This window comes from Dendrobates tinctorius, unplaced genomic scaffold (genome assembly GCF_039654945.1).
Source record: "Dendrobates tinctorius isolate UK_male_01 unplaced genomic scaffold, ASM3965494v1 ptg000115l, whole genome shotgun sequence".
NCBI lineage: Eukaryota > Metazoa > Chordata > Amphibia > Anura > Dendrobatidae > Dendrobates > Dendrobates tinctorius.
In genome coordinates, this window is record NW_027361783.1 from 16,555,910 (window position 1) to 16,578,800 (window position 22,891).

General features: G+C 45.3%; 1 long non-coding RNA gene across 1 annotated transcript in view; it reads right to left on the minus strand.

Moving 5' to 3' along the window:
• LOC141101185 (uncharacterized) overlaps positions 1-22,891 on the minus strand; it is a 221,035-nt gene that overhangs the window by 129,844 nt on the left and 68,300 nt on the right. The window lies entirely within an intron of this gene.

Below are 22,891 nucleotides of genomic sequence, written 5' to 3' on the forward strand. Positions count from 1 at the left end.
GTAGGTAGGTACTTATACGAAGAAAAAAAAAAAAAAAATGTAACCGGACTATCACATCTTTGGATCTATCAGTTCTCTGTCTGGGTTGTTCTCCGTTTTGGACAGTGCTGGTTATACAGCCTAACTGCAGCAGGAAGGAAGGACTTTCGATAGCGCTCCCATACTAGTTCCCAACTGATTAAGAGTTTACAAAATATCATCAATGATTTTTCAAGCATGGTGCCAGCCTTCATTTTGTCTCCGAGAACAATGCCAGATTCCCTACCAATTGTGCCCTGTGCAGGGCAAAAAGGGGGGAGTGATAGATCAAATATTTTATCAAATTTTGATCCAATCAATAAATGTAATGACAAGTATGTGCAGTCTAAAGTGATAAGAAAATGCAAAACTAAAATTGGTAAGAGTGCATCCCTAGTAATGGAACAGTTTAAAACATCCAGACAGAAGGAAGTATGTTCTGTTAGGGACCCTAAATCAAGCATGACATGTGGTAGATGTTATACCTGTGCTGGTTCCGGTCATATTGCCAGGTACTGCAAATTGTCAGGTGCAAAAATAGAAAGGAAATATTGCTTTGTTAAATGTTCTAAAGGTGGTCACTTTGAACATATTGCATGGAATTGTTATCGCACAAGTAATTGTGAGGGGTCTAGCAATATTGTCATGGAGCACAGGCATTTAAACAGGCATAATAGCATTTCCTCTCAGTCTCATGCGCCACACCATGTGCACACAGCTCAAAATGGTCTATTACGACCAGGGAAGCTATTGAAGCCTTGATTTAAACTCAGTTTCTAACATCACTGGCGTTTTCCCACGGTCCAGAGGTCACCACTAGAGTTGAGCGACTTTTGGTTTTTTAGGGTCGCGTTTCGTTTCGTGAAACCCGACTTTTCCAAAAGTCGGGTCGAGCAAGATCGTCCGATTATAGGGAAAAGTCGGGGTCGTCCCGAAACACGAAACCCAATGTAAGTCAATGGGGAATAAAAGTCGGCAGTGAGAGGAGGACAGGAAACATACCTACAGTGCCCATTTGAATGCCAAAAGCATCAATTCTTCTTACTTAAGCTTGTCAACCTTAATTAACTTCATAATACAAGTTACGCACTGAAAAATGGGGGTTATTTGGCTAAAGTTGTGGGGGGAGGAGGGCTGGCTGCAGGTTTTCATGTGCCCTGGGCGAAAGAGCGCCCCTTTAACACATACCACAACTCATCATGCTCCGATACGGCAGATAAATAGCGGTATAGTACAATGAAAAATACCTCACTTTTTACATCTCATGACGAGGCCCATCTATTTCTCCATACAGAATCATTGGTCCCATATAATGTTTGAAACAGTATATGATGAGCTCCACATAATGCTACAGTATATGTTGGTCCCCATGGATGAAGCTCCACTGTCTTATGGGCCCAAATAATGCTCCAAACATAATGGGCCCCATTTCTAAGGCTCTAGTGTATAATGGGCCCTGTAAATGCTGCTCCAGTGTCTGATGTCCACCTTTGGAATGTTCCAGTGTATGGTGGGCCCCATCTATCATTCTCCAGAGTATAGTGCTCCCCAAAAATTGCTGTCCCAACATTGAAAACAATCAAATAAGTCTCCTCGCTAGGGAATCCCTGTACTTGTCTGGACAGGTGCTGTAGCTTGCTTAACAGCTCGCCAGCCGTTCTCACGCCCAGTATGGATTGCACGTGATTGCACAAAGGTTAGAAAGGGTACCGTATCCCTGGATAACATGTATGGATAGCGTACACATTCAAAATATATGTCTCAGGAGGCAGGCTCAGACGGTGTCAGGCCCAGTATGGATTGCACGTGATTGCACAAAGGTTAGAAAGGGTACCGTATCCCTGGATAACATGTATGGTTAGCGTACACATTCAAAATATATGTCTCAGGAGGCAGGCTCAGACGGTGTCAGGCCCAGTATGGATTGCACTTGATTGCACAAAGGTTAGAAAGGGTACCGTATCCCTGGATAACATGTATGGATAGCGTACACATTCAAAATATATGTCTATACAGCATGAGGCAGGCTCAGACGGTGTCAGGCCCAGTATGGATTGCACGTGATTGCACAAAGGTTAGAAAGGGTACCGTATCCCCGGATAACATGTATGGATAACGTACACATTCAAAATATATGTCTATACAGCATGAGGCAGGCTCAGACGGTGTTAGGCCCAGTATGGATTGCACGTGATTGCACAAAGGTTAGAAAGGGTACCGTATCCCTGGATAACATGTATGGATAGCGTACACATTCAAAATATATGTCTATACAGCATGAGGCAGGCTCAGACGGTGTTAGGCCCAGTATGGATTGCACGTGATTGCACAAAGGTTAGAAAGGGTACCGTATCCCCGGATAACATGTATGGATAGCGTACACATTCAAAATATATGTCTATACAGCATGAGGCAGGCTCAGACGGTGTTAGGCCCAGTATGGATTGCACGTGATTGCACAAAGGTTAGAAAGGGTACCGTATCCCTGGATAACATGTATGGATAGCGTACACATTCAAAATATATGTCTATACAGCATGAGGCAGGCTCAGACGGTGTTAGGCCCAGTATGGATTGCACGTGATTGCACAAAGGTTAGAAAGGGTACCGTATCCCTGGATAACATGTATGGATAGCGTACACATTCAAAATATATGTCTATACAGCATGAGGCAGGCTCAGACGGTGTTAGGCCCAGTATGGATTGCACAAAGGTTAGAAAGGGTACCGTATCCCCGGATAACATGTATGGATAGCGTACACATTCAAAATATATGTCTCAGGAGGCAGGCTCAGACGGTGTCAGGCACAGTATGGATTTGACGGCCCAGATTACACAGCGGAGGAGCAGGGAGAGGTAAAGATTGCAAATGCTGAGGCCCTGCCCAAGCAAGGGGGGCCCACTCGTGGGCGTCGGTACTGGCACTGGGCCCCTCATAGTACAGAGGTGTGTCTGACGGCGGGTGTGCACCACCACCGTCAGAGACACTTGATTGCACTATGAGGGACCCTGTGCCAGTGCCCGCGCCCAAGAGTCGGCCTACCCACCTGTCCAGGGCAACGGCACTCGCACGGTGTCGTGCGGTAGGTGGTGACCCCGGCCATGGGGGGGAGGCAGCACAGTTAGGGAGTTTTAGAAAGTGGCATATGTTGATGTTGGACATTCAGCTGATGCAAAAGGCGAAATAGGTGAAGTACCAGGAAGAGGTGGACCAAAGCAAGCCATTTTTCTGTCACCCTATGTGTCATCAGGGGAAGGAGGGACAAAATCCTTGGAAACCCATGCGTGGTTCATTTTAATGAAGGTTAGATCATCCACATTTTGGGTTGACAGACGGGTCCTTTTTTCTGTCAGGATTGATCCAGCTGCACTGAAGACTCTTTCCGATAGCACACTTGCACCTGGGCAAGCGAGCTCCTGTAAGGCATATTGGGCCAATTCAGGCCAGGTGTCCAGTTTAGCGGCCCAATAGTCAAAGGGGAATGACCTGTGTGGGAGAACATCGATATGGGAGGAAAAGTAGTTTGTAACCATAGTTGACAACTGCTGTCTCCTGTCACTTTCCATCGATGCAGTATTACCAGTTGTGTGAGCGGTATTTGAAAAATCAGTCCACAACATTGTCATGAAACCCCTGTCTCCAACGCCACTTCTGCTGTGTGCACCACGAACACCTCTGCCAAGCTGCCCCCGGCCCGTACGGCTCGTGTGAGAACCATCACCGCTGCTGTGTGCTGGGAATGCCTCAAGCAACCGATTTACCAGAGTTGCTTGTTTATTAGCCAATATTAGGTCAAGGTTCTCCTGTGGCATGATGTTTTGTAATTTGCCTTTATAGCGTGGATCCAGGATGCTGGCCAACCAGTAGTCGTCATCGTTCATCATTTTGGCAATGCGGGGGTCCCTTTTTAGGATCCGCAAGGCATAATCTGACATGTGGGCCAATGTTCCCGGTGTCAATGATGCACTGCGAGTGCTGGGTGGAGGAGCACTTTCTGGCAAATCCACATCCCTCCAGTCACGCACAAACCCTGTACCAGACCTTGCCACGCCAACATTTTCACTTGCCCCACGAGATGCATCCTCCTCCCCTAAGTAATCATCCCCATCATCCTCCTTCTCCTCCTCCTCTTCTTCCTCCACCTCGTCCAGGAGAGGTCCCTGAGCAGACAATGGCTGAATGTCATCAAGGATTCCCTCCTCCTCTTCCTCCTCATCAACATTGGCTGCAGATGCCTGCTCCTTAAGGTGCGTCAAAGTTTGCATGAGCAGACGCATAAGTGGGATGCTCATGCTTAGGATGGCGTCGTCTGCGCTTACCAGCCGTGTGCATTCCTCAAAACACTGAAGGACTTTACAAAGGTCTTTCAGCTTCGACCACTGCATGCCTGTCAACTCCATGTCTGCTCTCAAAGTGCCTGGCCGTGTATCCTCCCACAAATGCATTATGGCCTGCCTCTGCTCGCACAGCCGCTCCACCATGTGCAGGGTGGAGTTCCACCTTGTTGCAATGTCGATAATGAGGCGGTGGTTGGGAAGGTGGAGCAATCGCTGCAGCTTCTGCATACGAACGGAGTGTACAGGCGACCGGCGGATGTGCGCGCACAGTCTTCGCACCTTCAGGAGCAGGGCTGTTAACTCCGGATAATTTTTGAGGAAGCACTGCACCACCAGGTTCAAGGTGTGAGCCAAGCAAGGTATGTGGCTGAGTTTTGAAAGGGCTATGGCTGCCACAAAATTACGGCCGTTATCACTAACTACATTGCCTGCCTCAAGATGTACACTGCCCAGCCATGACTCAGTTTGTCGCTTCAAGTACTCGGCCAGCACCTCGGCGGTGTGTCTGTCGCCGAAACACATCATCTGCAACACAGCCTGCTGACGCTTTCCACTAGCTGCTCGATAGGGGGACACATCGTGTGCAACAGTGGCAGCTGCAGATGGAGTGCTCGTACGACTATGCTCTGTGGACGAGCTTTCGCTTCTGGAGGAGGAGGAGTAGGGTCGAACGCCTACAGCCAACTGTTTCCTATACCGTGGGCTAGGCAGCACTGTCCCACCACCGCTGTCCCCTGTGGACCCTGCATCCACCACATTAACCCAGTGCGCAGTGATGGACACGTAACGGCCCTGGCCATGCCGACTGGACCATGCATCAGTTGTGAGGTGCACCTTTCCGCTCACTGACTGCTTGAGTGCATGGACAATGCGGTCTTTCACATGATGGTGGAGGGCTGGGATGGCTTTGCGAGAGAAGAAGTGGCGACTGGGTAGGTCATAGCGTGGTACAGCATAGGCCATGAGTTCGCGGAAAGCTGTGCTTTCCACCAACCGAAAGGGCATCATCTCAAACGAGATTAGTTTGGCAATGTGGGCGTTCAAACCCAGTGTACGCGGATGAGAGACTGAGTACTTTCTTGACCTACTCATAGTGTCTGGGAGGGTGAGCTGGACTTGAGAGCTGCATATGGTGGAAGTAGCGGTGGACAGGGCGGACTGAGAGAGGGTTGATGATGGTGATGGAGTTGGTGTTCTTTCTGATGGCCTAGAATCAGTCTTTCGTTGATATAACAGTGGGATTCCCTGACTGCTGTGGTCTTGCAACGACACCTCAACATTTGCTGCTGTGCTAACCGGTGGGCTTACAGTGGGGGAAACAATGTAGCGTTGCTGACTACCTTCGTTGTGATCAGTTGCACATGTGGCACTTGAGGTTTGGTGTTGTGTCCACGCTTGCAAGTGCATGCTGGTTAAATGTCTAAGCATGCAACTGGTATTCAAATTTTTCAGATTTTTCCCTCGGCTAAAGGTCTTTGCACACTTCTTACAGATAACCTTGGCCTGATCATGAGGATTTTGTTCAAAAAAGTGCCACACTGCACTCTTCCTACTTTGGCAGACATTTTGCGGCCTAGCACGCTGTGATCTTTTGACCCTCTGGACAAGCTGTCCAGCAACTCTTTTGATGTTTGGAACCTGTCTTTGGAGTGCTCCGGGCCTGCCAGATAACAGCTGTTGCGATGTCGATGTCTGCTGTGGATGCTCCTCATCTGAGCTATTGGAAGCAGCACCCTCTTCCCCCAATGGATGCCAATCTGGGTCAACAACTGGGTCATCCATCACCTCCTCTTCTATGTCATGTGCACCTTTCTCTGTGTCACCGTGTATGGTGGTATAGTGTGCGGGAAGGGGCACCTGAGTCTCATCAGGGTCAAAATCTGGCTCTGTACACTGCGAGGACAATGTAGTGCTCTGAGTGAATGTACCAGCAGAATCATCCATCAGCGGCTGTGCATCAGTGCACTCCATGTCAGATTCATCTTGGCCTGGGTAATTCACCATTTCACTTGATAATCCAGGCATGGTATGTGAAAACAGCTCCATGGAGTAATCAGTAGTATGGCCTGCGTCATCCTTCAATCTTGGTTGGGGTGAAGGACACAAGGAAAGGTGTGGTTCATGAACATGAGCCTCCAATGACGACTCAGTGCTTTTACTTTTTACAACTGAAGAAGAGGAGGCGATAGAGCTGGAGGCTGAGTCAGCAATGTAAGACAAAACTTTTTCCTGATGCTCTGCCTTTAAAAGCGGTTTGCCAACTCCTAGAAAACTAAGCGTTCGAGGCCTTATGTAGCCAGACGATGACGCAGGGTCAGCACCTCCTGCATTCGGTCCTATTTTGCTCTTGCCACTACCATCAGATCCACCACCAACACCATCATTACCAGCTGCCAACCCCCGCCCAATTCCACGGCCTCTTCCACCAGCCTTCCTCATTTTTGGTAGAAATGTAGACAAAATCCAACAAACTATATAGTAATGTAAAACAAGGTACAAGGTGTCTATAGGATAGGGGAGATTTAGAATTTCTGCACACACTTGTGGACAGTGGACACTTTTGGATTGTGTGAGGCCCACTGATATCTGAGCGCTATGTGACACGCTCGATGGCACAGCTGCCTGTGACCAAAGTGACGAGAGGATAATGGAGATTTTGAATCTCTGCGCACACTTTTGGACACTGGACACTTGTGGATTGTGTGAGGCCCACTGATATCTGAGCGCTATGTGACAGGCTCGATGGCACAGCTGCCTGTGACTAGTGTTGAGCATTCCGATACCGCAAGTATCGGGTATCGGCCGATACTTGCTGTATCGGAATTCCGATACCGACTTCCGATATTTTTTCAATATCGGAAGTCGGCATCGGAATCGGAAGTTCAAAGTTGATTGACAGCCTGACGTCATCATGATGCGCGGTGTGTGCGCATCATGATGCGCCGTCATTTCGGGCCTTCCGGGGGTCTCTGCCGGCCTGCCGGGGGGCTGTGCCGGCCTGCCGGGGGGCTGTGTGGACTGCCCGGGGTCTGTACCGGCCTGCCGGGGGGCTGTGCCGGCCTGCCGGTGGTCTGTGCACCCTGTGGGGGTCTGTACCGGCCTGCCGGGGGGCTGTGCCGGCCTGCCGGTGGTCTGTGCACCCTGTGGGGGTCTGTGCCGGCCTGCCGGGGGGCTGTGCCGGCCTGCCGGGGGGCTGTGCTGATGTCCGGGGGTCTGTGCAAGCATCGTCCGATGGGACTACAAGTCCCATCTGGCGATGCCTGCTACCATGACAGTGATTGACACATTAGCCAATGATGGGACAGTAGTAGTCCCATCATCCGGCTAATGTGTTAAATGTTAAAAAAAAAAAATACTACATACATACTACATGCATGCTACATACATACTACATGCTACATACATACTACATACATACTACATACATACCACATATATACTACATACATACATACTACATACATACTACATACATAACACATATATACTACATACATAACACATATATACTACATACATACTACATACATACTACATACATACTACATGCATGCTACATACATACTACATGCTACATACATACTACATATATACTAAATACATACTACATACATACTACATGCATACTACATGCATGCTACATACATACTACATGCTACATACATACTACATATATACTACATGCATGCTACATACATACTACATGCTACATACATACTACATATATACTACATACATACTACATACTACATGCATGCTACATACATACTACATGCTACATACATACTACATATACTACATGCATGCTACATACATACTACATGCTACATACATACTACATGCTACATACATACTACATATATACTACATACATACTACATATATGCTACATACATACTACATGCATGCTACATACATACTGCATGCTACATACATACTACATGCTACATACATACTAAATATATGCTACATACATACTACATATATACTACATGCATGCTACATACATACTGCATGCTACATACATACTACATGCTACATACATACCACATATATACTACATACATACTACATGCATGCTACATGCTACATACATACCACATACATACTATATACATACTACATACTACATACATACTACATATATACTACATGCATGCTACATACATACTACATGCTACATACATACTACATATATACTACATGCATGCTACATACATACTGCATGCTACATGCATGCTACATACATACTACATACATACTACATGCTACATACATACCACATATATACTACATACATACTACATACAATACATTCATACAATACATACATAGACATACAGTACATATAACATAGAGTAACATACTTACCAATACTTGTCACATTGTTCCCCGAAGCCATTGTCTTTTACGGAATAAATATTAACATAACAAACCACAAAAATACTCACCCACGATCCGAAGCAGTCCACGAGTGTGTCCCACGACGATCTTGGGTAGAGAACTGCAGCATCAGCTGTTGCTGCCGTTCTCTACGGGCTGCAGGAATACAATGACGGAAGGTAGGTATCCTTCCGCACTGTATTCCTCCGCCACTTAAAAAAAAAAAAGTCCCTAGTCTCACTTTATGCCATTGCTGCGTGGGAATTTCCCACACAGCAATGGCATAAAGTGAGACTAGGGACTTTTTTTTTTTTAAGTGGCGGAGGAATACAGTGCGGAAGGATACCTACCTTCCGTCATTGGATTCCTGCAGCCCGTAGAGAACGGTAGCAACAGCTGATGCTGCAGTTCTCTACCCAAGATCGTCGTGGGACACACTCGTGGACTGCTTCGGATTGTGGGTGAGTATTTTTGTGGTTTGTTATGTTAATATTTATTCTGTAAAAGACAATGGCTTCGGGGAACAATGTGACAAGTATTGGTAAGTATGTTACTCTATGTTATATGTACTGTATGTCTATGTATGTATTGTATGAATGTATTGTATGTAGTATGTATGTAGTATATATGTGGTATGTATGTAGCATGTAGTATGTATGTAGTATGTATGTAGCATGCATGTAGCATGCAGTATGTATGTAGCATGCATGTAGTATATATGTAGTATGTATGTAGCATGTAGTATGTATGTAGCATGCATGTAGTATATATGTAGTATGTATGTAGCATATATGTAGTATGTATGTAGCATGTAGTATGTATGTAGCATGTAGTATGTATGTAGCATGCAGTATGTATGTAGCATGCATGTAGTATATATGTAGTATGTATGTAGCATATATGTAGTATGTATGTAGTATATATGTAGTATGTATGTAGCATGTAGTATGTATGTAGCATGCATGTAGTATATATGTAGTATGCATGTAGTATGTATGTAGCATGCATGTAGTATGTATGTAGTATGTATGTAGTATATATGTAGTATGTATGTAGTATATATGTGGTATGTATGTAGCATGTAGTATGTATGTAGCATGCAGTATGTATGTAGCATGCATGTAGTATATATGTAGTATGTATGTAGCATATATGTAGTATGTATGTAGCATGTAGTATGTATGTAGCATGCAGTATGTATGTAGCATGCATGTAGTATATATGTAGTATGTATGTAGCATATATGTAGTATGTATGTAGTATGTATGTAGCATATATGTAGTATGTATGTAGTATGTATGTAGCATGCATGTAGTATATATGTAGTATGTATGTAGCATATATGTAGTATGTATGTAGCATGTAGTATATATGTAGTATGCATGTTGCATGCATGTAGTATATACACTCACTGGCCACTTTATTAGGTACACCTGTCCAACTGTGTGTTAAGACTTAATTTCTAATCAGCCAATCACATGGCGGCAACTCAGTGCATTTAGGCATGTAGACATGGTCAAGACAATCTCCTGCAGTTCAAACCGAGCATCAGTATGGGGAAGAAAGGTGATTTGAGTGCCTTTGAACGTGGCATGATTGTTGGTGCCAGAAGGGCTGGTCTGAGTATTTCAGAAACTGCTGATCTACTGGGATTTTCACGCACAACCATCTCTAGGGTTTACAGAGAATGGTCCGAAAAAGAAAAAAAATCCAGTGAGCGGCAGTTCTGTGGCCGGAAATGCCTTGTTGATGCCAGAGGTCAGAGGAGAATGGGCAGACTGGTTCGAGCTGATAGAAAGGCAACAGTGACTCAAATTGCCACCCGTTACAACCAAGGTAGGCAGAAGAGCATCTCTGAACGCACAGTGCGTCGAACTTTGAGGCAGATGGGCTACAGCAGCAGAAGACCACACTGGGTACCACTCCTCTCAGCTAAGAACATGAAACTGAGGCTACAATTTGCACAAGCTCATCGAAATTGGACAGTAGAAGATTGGAAAAACGTTGCCTGGTCCGATGAGTCTCGATTTCTGCTGCGACATTCGGATGGTAGGGTCAGAATTTGGCGTAAACAACATGAAAGCATGGATCCATCCAGCCTTGTATCAACGGTTCAGGCTGGTGGTGGTGGTGTCATGGTGTGGGGAATTTTTTCTTGGCACTCTTTGGGCCCCTTGGTACCAATTGAGCATCGTTGCAACGCCACAGCCTACCTGAGTATTGTTGCTGACCATGTCCATCCCTTTATGACCACAATGTACCCAACATCTGATGGCTACTTTCAGCAGGATAATGCGCCATGTCATAAAGCTCGAATCATCTCAGATTGGTTTCTTGAACATGACAATGAGTTCACTGTACTCAAATGGCCTCCTCAGTCACCAGATCTCAATCCAATAGAGCATCTTTGGGATGTGGTGGAACGGGAGATTCGCATCAGGGATGTGCAGCTGACAAATCTGCGCCAACTGTGTGATGCCATCATGTCAATATGGTCCAAAATCTCTGAGGAATGCTTCCAGCACCTTGTTGAATCTCTGCCACGAAGAATTGAGGCAGTTCTGAAGGCAAAAGGGGGTCCAACCCGTTACTAGCATGGTGTACCTAATAAAGTGACCAGTGAGTGTATGTAGTATGCATGTTGCATGCATGCAGTATATATGTAGTATGTATGTTGCATGTAGTATATATGTAGTATGCATGTTGCATGCATGTAGTATATATGTAGTATGTATGTTGCATGTAGTATATATGTAGTATGTATGTTGCATGTAGTATATATGTAGTATGTATGTTGCATGTAGTATATATGTAGTATGAATGTAGCATGTATGTAGTATGTAGTATGAATGTAGCATGTATGTAGTATGCATGTTGTATGTATGTAGCATGTAATTTTTTTTTTTTTTTTTACATTCAACACATTAGCCGGATGATGGGACTACTACTGTCCCATCATTGGCTAATGTGTCAATCACTGTCATGGTAGCAGGCATCGCCCGATGGGACTTGTAGTCCCATCGGACGATGCCTGCACAGACCCCCGAAGCCTGCACAGCCCCCCGGCAGGCCGGCACAGCCCCCCGGAGCCTGCACAGCCCCCCCGGCAGGCCGGCACAGCCCCCCGGAGCCTGCACAGCCCCCCGGCAGGCCGGCACAGCCCCCCGGCAGGCCGGCACAGCCCCCCGGCAGGCCGGCACAGCCCCCCTGTCAGGCCGGCACAGCCCCCCGGCAGGCCGGCACAGACCACCGGAGCCTGCACAGACCCCCTGGCAGGCCGGCACAGCCCCCCGAAAGGCCCGTACAGACCCCAGAGAGGCTGTACAAGGGAAAAACAGGATTTTTCTTATTCCGATGCCGGAAGTCCCATAGACTTGAATGGGACTTCCGGTATCGGAATCGGCGATACCGATACTTTTTTTTTTAAGATCGGCCGATCCATTCCGATCCGATACTTTGAAGTATCGGACGGTATCGCTCAACTCTACCTGTGACCAAAGTGACGAGAGGATAATGGAGATTTTGAATCTCTGCGCACACTTTTGGACACTGGACACTTGTGGATTGTGTGAGGCCCACTGATATCTGAGCGCTATGTGACAGGCTCGATGGCACAGCTGCCTGTGACAAAAGTGACGAGAGGATAATGGAGATTTTGAATCTCTGCGCACACTTTTGGACACTGGACACTTGTGGATTGTGTGAGGCCCACTGATATCTGAGTGCTATGTGACAGGCTCGATGGCACAGCTGCCTGTGACAAAAGTGACGAGAGGATAATGGAGATTTTGAATCTCTGCGCACACTTTTGGACACTGGACACTTGTGGATTGTGTGAGGCCCACTGATATCTGAGCGCTATGTGACAGGCTCGATGGCACAGCTGCCTGTGACAAAAGTGACGAGAGGATAATGGAGATTTTGAATCTCTGCGCACACTTTTGGACACTGGACACTTGTGGATTGTGTGAGGCCCACTGATATCTGAGCGCTATGTGACACGCTCGATGGCACAGCTGTGACAAAAGTGACTAGAGGATAAGGGAGATTGGATTGCTTTTAAAAAAGCAGTTTGCGGAGCAGTGGGTAAACAGCAATGCCAGCGTGTCAGGAAGCCTTAAAAGGCAGCCCAACAACCAACACCACTGATACACCACAATATAGCCTCCCCTTGCACTGCACACACAGTGACTTGTGTGTTGTGCAGGCCAAATCGCTAGCAGCAGAAGCAGTTTTTTTGTCTTCTTCCCTGCATAACGCTCTCCCTACAGAATCAGCAGCAACCTCTCCCTATACTAAGATCGGCAGAAGTAAGATGGCGGTCGGCGTGCACGCCCTTTTATACCCCCTGTGACGCCCACCAAAGCAAGCCAATCACTTGCATGCCCTTCTGAAAGATGGTGGTGACCCGTGCCTAGGTCATCACGTTGCCCACAGTGTCCGTGGATCCTGATTGGCTGAAAAAGAGCGCAAAACAAACTTTTGAAACGCGACTTTGGCGCGTAAGTCGCCGACCTCGTGGCCGACCTCATCCTAGGGTCGGGTTTCGTTTCATGAAACCCGACTTTGCCAAAAGTCGGCGGCTTTTGAATTTTTTCGACCCGTTTCGCTCAACTCTAGTCACCACAGTTCAAGCAGGCTGGGAGTGCAGCCTCAGTGACATCACTGCTAGCCCCTGAAGCTGCACTCCCAACAGTTCATTCACCAGTGGTTTTTATCCAGGATGGTCACATCTTGGCATCGTCCAGGTTGAAAACTGTTTATCCCCCTGACATGAATTACAGCGTGAGACAGAGCGATAGACAGGTAGGGTATTTTGCTATTTTTTTTAATTTTACTTTTATTATAGGAAATCAAGGGCTTCGGTGGAATTAAGCGAGGTCGTAAGTATGGCTCAATTGAGATTATTAAAAGGAGTCTGTGTCTTTCTTTCAATTAAAGGACTTTTTTCTGGGTGTCTGTGTTTTCTTACAATGTGACTATGGGGTTAGTAATGGGGTGTCAAGCCTCTCCATTACTAACCTCTGGTCTTGATGTCACCAGACAATACAAAGGTGACATCAACTTCCCCAACTATTACCCTACTTGCCACCGCTACAGGGCAAGTGGGAAGAGTGAGGCTAAGTGCCAGAATTGGCGCATCTTAGAGATGCGCCTTTTCTGGGGTGGCTGAGATCTGATGTTTTTAGCCAGGGGGGCCAGTATCCATGACCCCTTCCTAGGTTATTAATATCAGCCTGCAGCTGTCTGCAAAGCCTTTGCTGGTTATTAATTATAGGGGACCCCAAGCTAATTTCTGCGGGGTCCCCAATTTTAATAGCCAGTAAAGGCTAAGCATACAATTGCAAGCTGATATTAATAGCCTGGGAAGCTCTATGGGTATTACCCCCTTCCCATGCTATAAACATCTGTCCCCAGTCATCAACATTCCCTCTGCTGGTTAAAAAAATTGCACGGGAGTCTACGCCATTTTTTTTCTGAAAAATAATCCTTTAGTAATTAAATACATATACAGTAATTTGCACACACACTGTACTAATTGCATTTGTCACTGACATCTATATCTACCTATTCTATTTGTATTTACTGTATGTAATCCATCTATTCTATCCTGTTGGCTCCTGCAGTGATTTTACAGAACCTAGTAGATGAATTACCAACTTTTCTTCTATCTCTTTATGCAATATAAATACATATACATTATATATATATATATATAGATATCTATAATATAACGCTGTAAGGCTGGTTTCACATTTGCGTTTTTTAGCGCTGGAAAAAAACGCTAACCTGCGCATGCGTTTTTTCCCCTATCTTTAACATGGGTGCGCATACTTGCGCGCTTGTAAGCGCATGTATGCGATTTTCATGCGCTGCGTTTTTTTGGGGTGTGCGATTGGATTTTCCAGACGCATCATGTTGCATTTTTTGGCCCTGCAAAAAAGCGCATGCGCACATATGCGCACGTTTTGCGCTAAAAAGGGCCATTATAGCCTATGGATGCGCATATGTGCGCACTGGCATGCTCATGTAAGCGTTTTTTTGCATATGCGTTTTTTTTTTTTAACCATGGAATTTAGGGGTTTGAGTTAGAGTTAGGGTTAGTTAAGGGGGTTTAGGGTTAGGGTCAGGGTCAGGGTTAGGGTTGGGTTTTGGGTCAGGGTTAGGGTTTAGTATGGTTTGGTTAAGGGTTAGGGTCAGGGTTAGGGTCAGGATTAGGGTTAAGTATGGTTTTGTTAAGGGTTAGGGTCAGGGTTAGGGTTAGGGTTAGGGTTAGGGTCAGGGTTAGGGTTAGGGTCAGGGTTAGGGTTAAGTATGGTTTTGTTAAGGATTAGGGTCAGGGTTAGGGTCAGGATTAGGGTTAAGTATGGTTTTGTTAAGGGTTAGGGTCAGGGTTAGGGTTAGGGTTAGGGTTAGGGTCAGGGTTAGGGTTAGGGTTAGGGTCAGGGTTAGGGTTAGGGTCAGGGTTAGGGTTAAGTATGGTTTTGTTAAGGATTAGGGTCAGGGTTAGGGTCAGGATTAGGGTTAAGTATGGTTTTGTTAAGGGTTAGGGTCAGGGTTAGGGTTAGGGTCAGGGTTAGGGTTAGGGTTAGGGTTAGGGTTAGGGTTAAGTATGGTTTTGTTAAGGGTTAGGGTCAGGGTTAGGGTTAGGGTTAGGGTCAGGGTTAGGGTTAGGGTTAGGGTTAGGGTCAGGGTTAGGGTTAGGGTCAGGGTTAGGGTTAGGGTTAGTTAGGGTTTAGGGTTTGGGTTAGGGTTAAGTATGATTTGGTTAAGGGTTAGGGTCAGGGTTAGGGTTAGGGTTAGGGTCAGGGTTAGGGTTAGTAAAGTCATGGTTTGGGTAGTGTGAGGGGCCACCTAAAAATGTTGGAAAAAAACGCAAACGCGGTAAAAACGCGCTAAAAACGCATACAAACGCATAAAAACGCTGCGTTTTTTTCATGCATGCTCATAAAAATGCTTGAAAAAAACGCAGCAGTTGTATGCTTATGTATGCGTTTTTTCAATGCGTTTTTTTGCGGGAAAAACGCGCTGCAAAAAAAAGCAAGTGTGAAACTAGCCTAAGCGTCACTCTGTCCGAAGTCTTTATAGACTGCGCAAGCGCGATGTGCCTGCGCAGTCTGGCTTCAGACAGAGTGAGGCAGCCAGCGGTGAGGAGTGTGTATGGCGCCGGAGATGGCGGTACCGTACACACTGCATACCGCCATCTCCGACACCATACTTACATACTTACCTGACCGGGAGGAGCATTGCAGCGATGCTTCTCTTCGGGGCAGGAGACCGGGGAGGAGTGCAGCCGGAATCGCACATGCGCATAGCGTTATCCGGTGCCATTTCACTGAAGACACACTTGCAGTGCGTCTTCAGCAATATGGCGCCAGACAGCGCTACGGGCAGGGCATGCGCGATTCCGGCCGCACTCCTGCCCCGGCCTCCAGCAGAACGTGACAGTGCTGGAGCACAGGAAAGAAGGGTGAGTATAAATGGTTTTTTTTGTATGTGTGTAGTATTAATAGGAGTGAGCAGTACCATGAATACAAGGATAGGGGGGTGAGAGGACCATACATACCAGGATAGGGGGGTGAGAGGACCATGCATACCAGGATAGGGGGGTGAGGGGGCCATGCACACCAGGAATGGAGGCTGAGGGGGCCATGCATACCAGTATTGGGGTATGAGGGGTTCCATGCATACCAGGATAGGGGGGTGAGGGGACCATACATACCAGGATTGGGGGATGAGGGGTACCATGCATACCAGGACGGGGGGGTGAGAGGACCATGCATACCAGGATTGGGGGTGAGGGGGCCATGCATACCAGGATTGGGGGATGAGGGGTACCATTCATACCAGCATTGGGGGATGAGGGGTACCATGCATACCAGGTTTGGGGGATGAGGGGTACCATTCATACCAGGATTGGGTGATGAGGGGTACCATGCATACCAGGATTGGGGGTAAGGGGACCATACATACCAGGATAGGGATGAGGGAGTACCATGCATACCAGGATAGGGGGTGAGGGGACCATGCATACCAGGATTGGGGGATGAGGGGACCATACATACCAGGATTGGGGGATGAGGGGTGCCATGCATACCGGGATTGGGGGCTGAGGAGTACCATGCATACCAGGATTGGGGGGTGAGGGGACCATACATACCAGGATTGGGGGATGAGGGGTACCATGCATACCAGGATTGGGGGATGAGGGGTACCATTCATACCAGGATTGGGGGATGAAGGGTACCATGCATAACAGGATAGGGGGTAATGGGACCATACATATGAGGATAGGGATGAGGAAGTACCATGCATACCAGGATAGGGGGTGAGGGGACCATGCATACCGGGAGAGGGATAAGGGAGTACCATGCATACCAGGATTGGTGGGTGAGAGGAGCATGCAAACCAGGATTGGGGGATGAGGAGTACCATGCATACCAGGATTGGGGGATGAGGGGTACCATGCATACCAGGATAGGGATGAAGGAGTACCATGCATACCAGGATAGGGATGAGGGAGTACCATGCATACCAGGATTGGGTGATGAGGGGTACCATGCATACCAGGATAGGGGGTGAGAGGACCATGCATACCAGGATAGGGGGTGAGGGGACCATGCACACCAGGATAGGGATGAGGGAGTACCATGCACACCAGGATTGGGGGGTGAGAGGACCATGCATATCAGGATTGGGGGATGAGGGGTACCATGCATACCAGGATTGGGGGATGAGAGGACCATGCATACCAGGATAGGGGGTGAGGGGACCATATGTGCCAGGATAGGGGGTGAGGGGGCCATGCATACCAGGATAGGGGGTAAGGGGGCCATGCATACCAGGATAGGGATGAGGGAGTACCATGCATACCAGGATTGAGGGGTGAGGGGACCATGCATACCAGGATTAAAGAATGGGGTGCCATGCATACCAGGATTGGGAGTGAGGGTACCATGCATACCAGGATAGGAAGGAGGGGTGCCATGCATAACAGGATAGGAGGGTGGCAGCACAAAGCAGGATGGGAGACCATATACCAATAAAAATGCTCACCACCCGGGCGTAGAACAGGTTCATAGCTCTATATATATATATATATATATATATATATAAATATATATATATATATATATATATCTATATACATACATACATGTGTGCCACTGATGTGTGTATATACAGTGGGGAAAAAAAGTATTTAGTCAGTCAGCAATAGTGCAAGTTCCACCACTTAAAAAGATGAGAGGCGTCTGTAATTTACATCATAGGTAGACCTCAACTATGGGAGACAAACTGAGAAAAAAAAATCCAGAAAATCACATTGTCTGTTTTTTTTTCATTTTATTTGCATATTATGGTGGAAAATAAGTATTTGGTCAGAAACAAGCAATCAAGATTTCTGGCTCTCACAGACCTGTAACTTCTTCTTTAAGAGTCTCCTCTTTCCTCCACTCATTACCTGTAGTAATGGCACCTGTTTAAACTTGTTATCAGTATAAAAAGACACCTGTGCACACCCTCAAACAGTCTGACTCCAAACTCCACTATGGTGAAGACCAAAGAGCTGTCAAAGGACACCAGAAACAAAATTGTAGCCCTGCACCAGGCTGGGAAGACTGAATCTGCAATAGCCAACCAGCTTGGAGTGAAGAAATCAACTGTGGGAGCAATAATTAGAAAATGGAAGACATACAAGACCACTGATAATCTCCCTCGATCTGGTGCTCCACGCAAAATCCCACCCCGTGGGGTCAGAATGATCACAAGAACGGTGAGCAAAAATCCCAGAACCACGTGGGGGGACCTAGTGAATGAACTGCAGAGAGCTGGGACCAATATAACAAGGCCTACCATAAGTAACACACTACGCCACCATGGACTCAGATCCTGCAGTGCCAGACGTGTCCCACTGCTTAAGCCTGTACATGTCCGGGCCCGTCTGAAGTTTGCTAGAGAGCATTTGGATGATCCAGAGGAGTTTTGGGAGAATGTCCTATGGTCTGATGAAACCAAACTGGAACTGTTTGGTAGAAACACAACTTGTCGTGTTTGGAGGAAAAAGAATACTGAGTTGCGTCCATCAAACACCATACCTACTGTAAAGCATGGTGGTGGAAACATCATGCTTTGGGGCTGTTTCTCAGCAAAGGGGCCAGGACGACTGATCCGGGTACAAGAAAGAATGAATGGGGCCATGTATCGTGAGATTTTGAGTGCAAACCTCCTTCCATCAGCAAGGGCATTGAAGATGAAACGTGGCTGGGTCTTTCAACATGACAATGATCCAAAGCACACCGCCAGGGCAACGAAGGAGTGGCTTCGTAAGAAGCATTTCAAGGTCCTGGAGTGGCCTAGCCAGTCTCCAGATCTCAACCCTATAGAAAACCTTTGGAGGGAGTTGAAAGTCCGTGTTGCCAAGCGAAAAGCCAAAAACATCACTGCTCTAGAGGAGATCTGCATGGAGGAATGGGCCAACATACCAACAACAGTGTGTGGCAACCTTGTGAAGACTTACAGAAAACGTTTGACCTCTGTCATTGCCAACAAAGGATATATCACAAAGTATTGAGATGAAATTTTGTTTCTGACCAAATACTTATTTTCCACCATAATATTCAAATAAAATGAAAAAAAAACAGACAATGTGATTTTCTGGATTTTTTTTTCTCAGTTTGTCTCCCATAGTTGAGGTCTACCTATGATGTAAATTACAGACGCCTCTCATCTTTTTAAGTGGTGGAACTTGCACTATTGCTGACTGACTAAATACTTTTTTTCCCCACTGTATATATATATATATATATACACACACACACACACACACACATCTATTCTGTGTGTATATATCTATTCTAGCTATTCTATTCTAACGTGTCTCTGTGATTATACTGTACTGTACGCAGCAGATCATTTGATGGCTCATAATCTATCTCTCTATGCAATATAAAGGCATATATGAACAACGACAAAGCAAAGTCCAGCAATAACGTGAGCAATCCAGGATGCTGTTAAAAATTTTTTTCTTTTTATTCATAAATCCATTAAAATGCAATGGTCCAAGCAGTTCAAAACAGCAATAACGCAGGAAAGTCGTGCAGATAGGACTACGCGTTTCAGCGGTAGAACCCGCCTTCTTCACGGTCCAGAATCTAATCTGCTTTCCAAACATGGAACCTTATATACATCCCACTCCCATCAGGGTAATTATAAACATATGTGAGAGACTTAAAAACATGTGCTATAAAAGCAGATCAAACATATAAACTATCCACATATTGATCAGTATACAACATGCATAAAGATTATAAGGAAAGAATTCAACATATTGGAGAAAAGTACATTAGGAATGTCCGATAACCTGACCATAAGATTTAAGGCCCTGTGCACACAGTGCAGACTCCGTGCAGTTCCTCAGCAGATTTGGCCCTGCAGAACCGCAGCAGAAAAGCAGCAGAACTGCACGTGATGCACAGTACCATTTAAGGCTATGTAAAACAAAAAAGGCTGTGCACATGCTGCAGAATAAAAGAAGCAGCATATCGCTTCTCCTGTGCGGCTCTGCTGCAGCTCTCCACCTGCTCCATTATAGAAATCTGCAGGCGGAAACTGCAGGGGAAATCCGCACAAAAACTGCACCAAATCTGCAGGCAAAACGCAGATCATCTTACCTAAAGATTTAGCAAAATCTAAACGGAAAATTCCACAGCAGAATCGGCACCGTGTGCACATAACCCCAGTGGTACAAAAACATAGAATAATAATATTAACCAGCATTATGTATAATACAAATTTATCAATAGTGCATAATGATATCCAGGCGGTTATTAAAGCCCTGTGGCATGCGAGTCCCCAACTCAAATATCCACCTACTTTCTCTTGCAAGCACTTTTTTTATGAAAATCTCCCCCTCTCAATGGTTTTTTTTACATGCTCTGTGCCCATAAAGGAGAAACCGCGTAAATCCCCATTATGTTTTTTTGAAAAATGTCGGGATACTACTGATGCACCAACCATAGGCAAATTACTAGCGTCTGATAGGTGTTTGCGGATTCTAGTTTTAAGGGGGTTCATCGTGCAACCTACATATTGCATACGGCATATATTGCAATTAATTAGATACACTACATTCTCCGTATTACAGTTTACAAAAGAACAAACATTAAACTGTTTTTTATTGGAGATAGATGTAAATATTTTAGATTTATTAGCAAAACCGCAGCACTTACAGATATTGGCACCGCATTTAAAAAATCCTGTTGTTTTTAACCAATTGCTAGGGGAAATTTTATCCGGATCTTTGAACATGCTGGGTGATAATAATGTAGCTAAAGTCGGGGCTCTTCTTGCCACAAAGGCAATATCATTATTTTCCACAATATTTTTCAAAATATCATTCTGAGATAACAAGGGAAGATATTTATTGATGATTTTAACAATAGAATTAAACTGAGGACTATAATTGGTACTGAAAACCACCCTAGATTCTTTAGAGTCAAACTGTCTTTTTTTCTCAGTAGATTCCAACAGCTTAACCCTATCCATGCCTGCTACCATTTTCCTGGCTCTGTCCAAGGACCAATTAGGATACCCCCTTTTTTTTAAATTATTACAGGTCATTTCAATTCCTTCCTCCAATTTGTCACTAGATGTAGTATTCCTTTTTAGTCTAATAAGCTCCCCCATGCTCACACCCTGTGTCTGGAGGAAATATCTCTCATCAAACACAAAATAGTTGTGGCTTAAAAGAAATTGAATTGAGGAGACAATAAACCTCTGAATGGAATCCTCATAATTACTGTATCTGGACAAATAACATGTGATGCATCGTAACGCGACGTGATGGGGGATAGAAGGATATAACCCCACCACATCGCAAGATAACCACACATAATCAGATTGCCAATGAAATTTTTCCTTAATCTGTATTATACTTTTGGAATCTTTAAGATGACTTGGTGTTAATGGCACTAAAGGTTGAAGATAAAAATCAACCCACTCCCCTAGTTTCTCACTAAATGATCCGATCCCAGACACGATGATATTTCCTCCAGACACAGGGTGTGAGCATGGGTGCCAAGTTTTCACCTTCCCTAGCTAACCTGGTTATGTCTGTGTGGGAAGAAAATTATATCTTTAATATTGATAACCCATACAAGGATAATATTGTTTGGCTGGGGGGATTTATTGATGATCTGATATTTGTCTGGAGGGGTAGTCTCTCGTCTGCAAAAAGTTTCTTTTCTTATTTGGATTTGAATGATTTCAATCTAAAATTTACTAGTAGTGGTCATGAGGTATCAATTAACTTCTTGGATTTGAAACTGACCGCAGATCTGGACAATGATGGGGTTCTGATATCTCCCTATAAAAAACCCATTGCATGCAATAGTATTTTAATGGCTTCCTCTAATCACCCCAAACATGTCATTCAGAATATTCCTGTGGGGGAGCTTATTAGACTAAAAAGGAATACCACATCTAGTGACAAATTGGAGGAAGGAATTGAAATGACCTGTAATAATTTAAAAAAAAGGGGGTATCCTAATTGGTCCTTGGACAGAGCCAGGAAAATGGTAGCAGGCATGGATAGGGTTAAGCTGTTGGAATCTACTGAGAAAAAAAGACAGTTAAAATCATCAAAAAATATCTTCCCTTGTTATCTCAGAATGATATTTTGAAAAATATTGTGGAAAATAATGATATTGCCTTTGTGGCAAGAAGAGCCCCGACTTTAGCTACATTATTATCACCCAGCATGTTCAAAGATCCGGATAAAATTTCCCCTAGCAATTGGTTAAAAACAACAGGATTTTTTAAATGCGGTGCCAATATCTGTAAGTGGTGCGGTTTTGCTAATAAATCTAAAATATTTACATCTATCTCCAATAAAAAAACGTTTAATGTTTGTTCTTTTATAAACTGTAATACGGAGAATATAGTGTATCTAATTAATTGCAATATATGCCGTATGCAATATGTAGGTTGTACGATGAACCCCCTTAAAACTAGAATCCGCAAACACCTATCAGACGCTAGTAATTTGCCTATGGTTGGTGCATCAGTAGTATCCCGACATTTTTCAAAAAAACATAATGGGGATTTACGCGGTTTCTCCTTTATGGGCACAGAGCATGTAAAAAAACCATT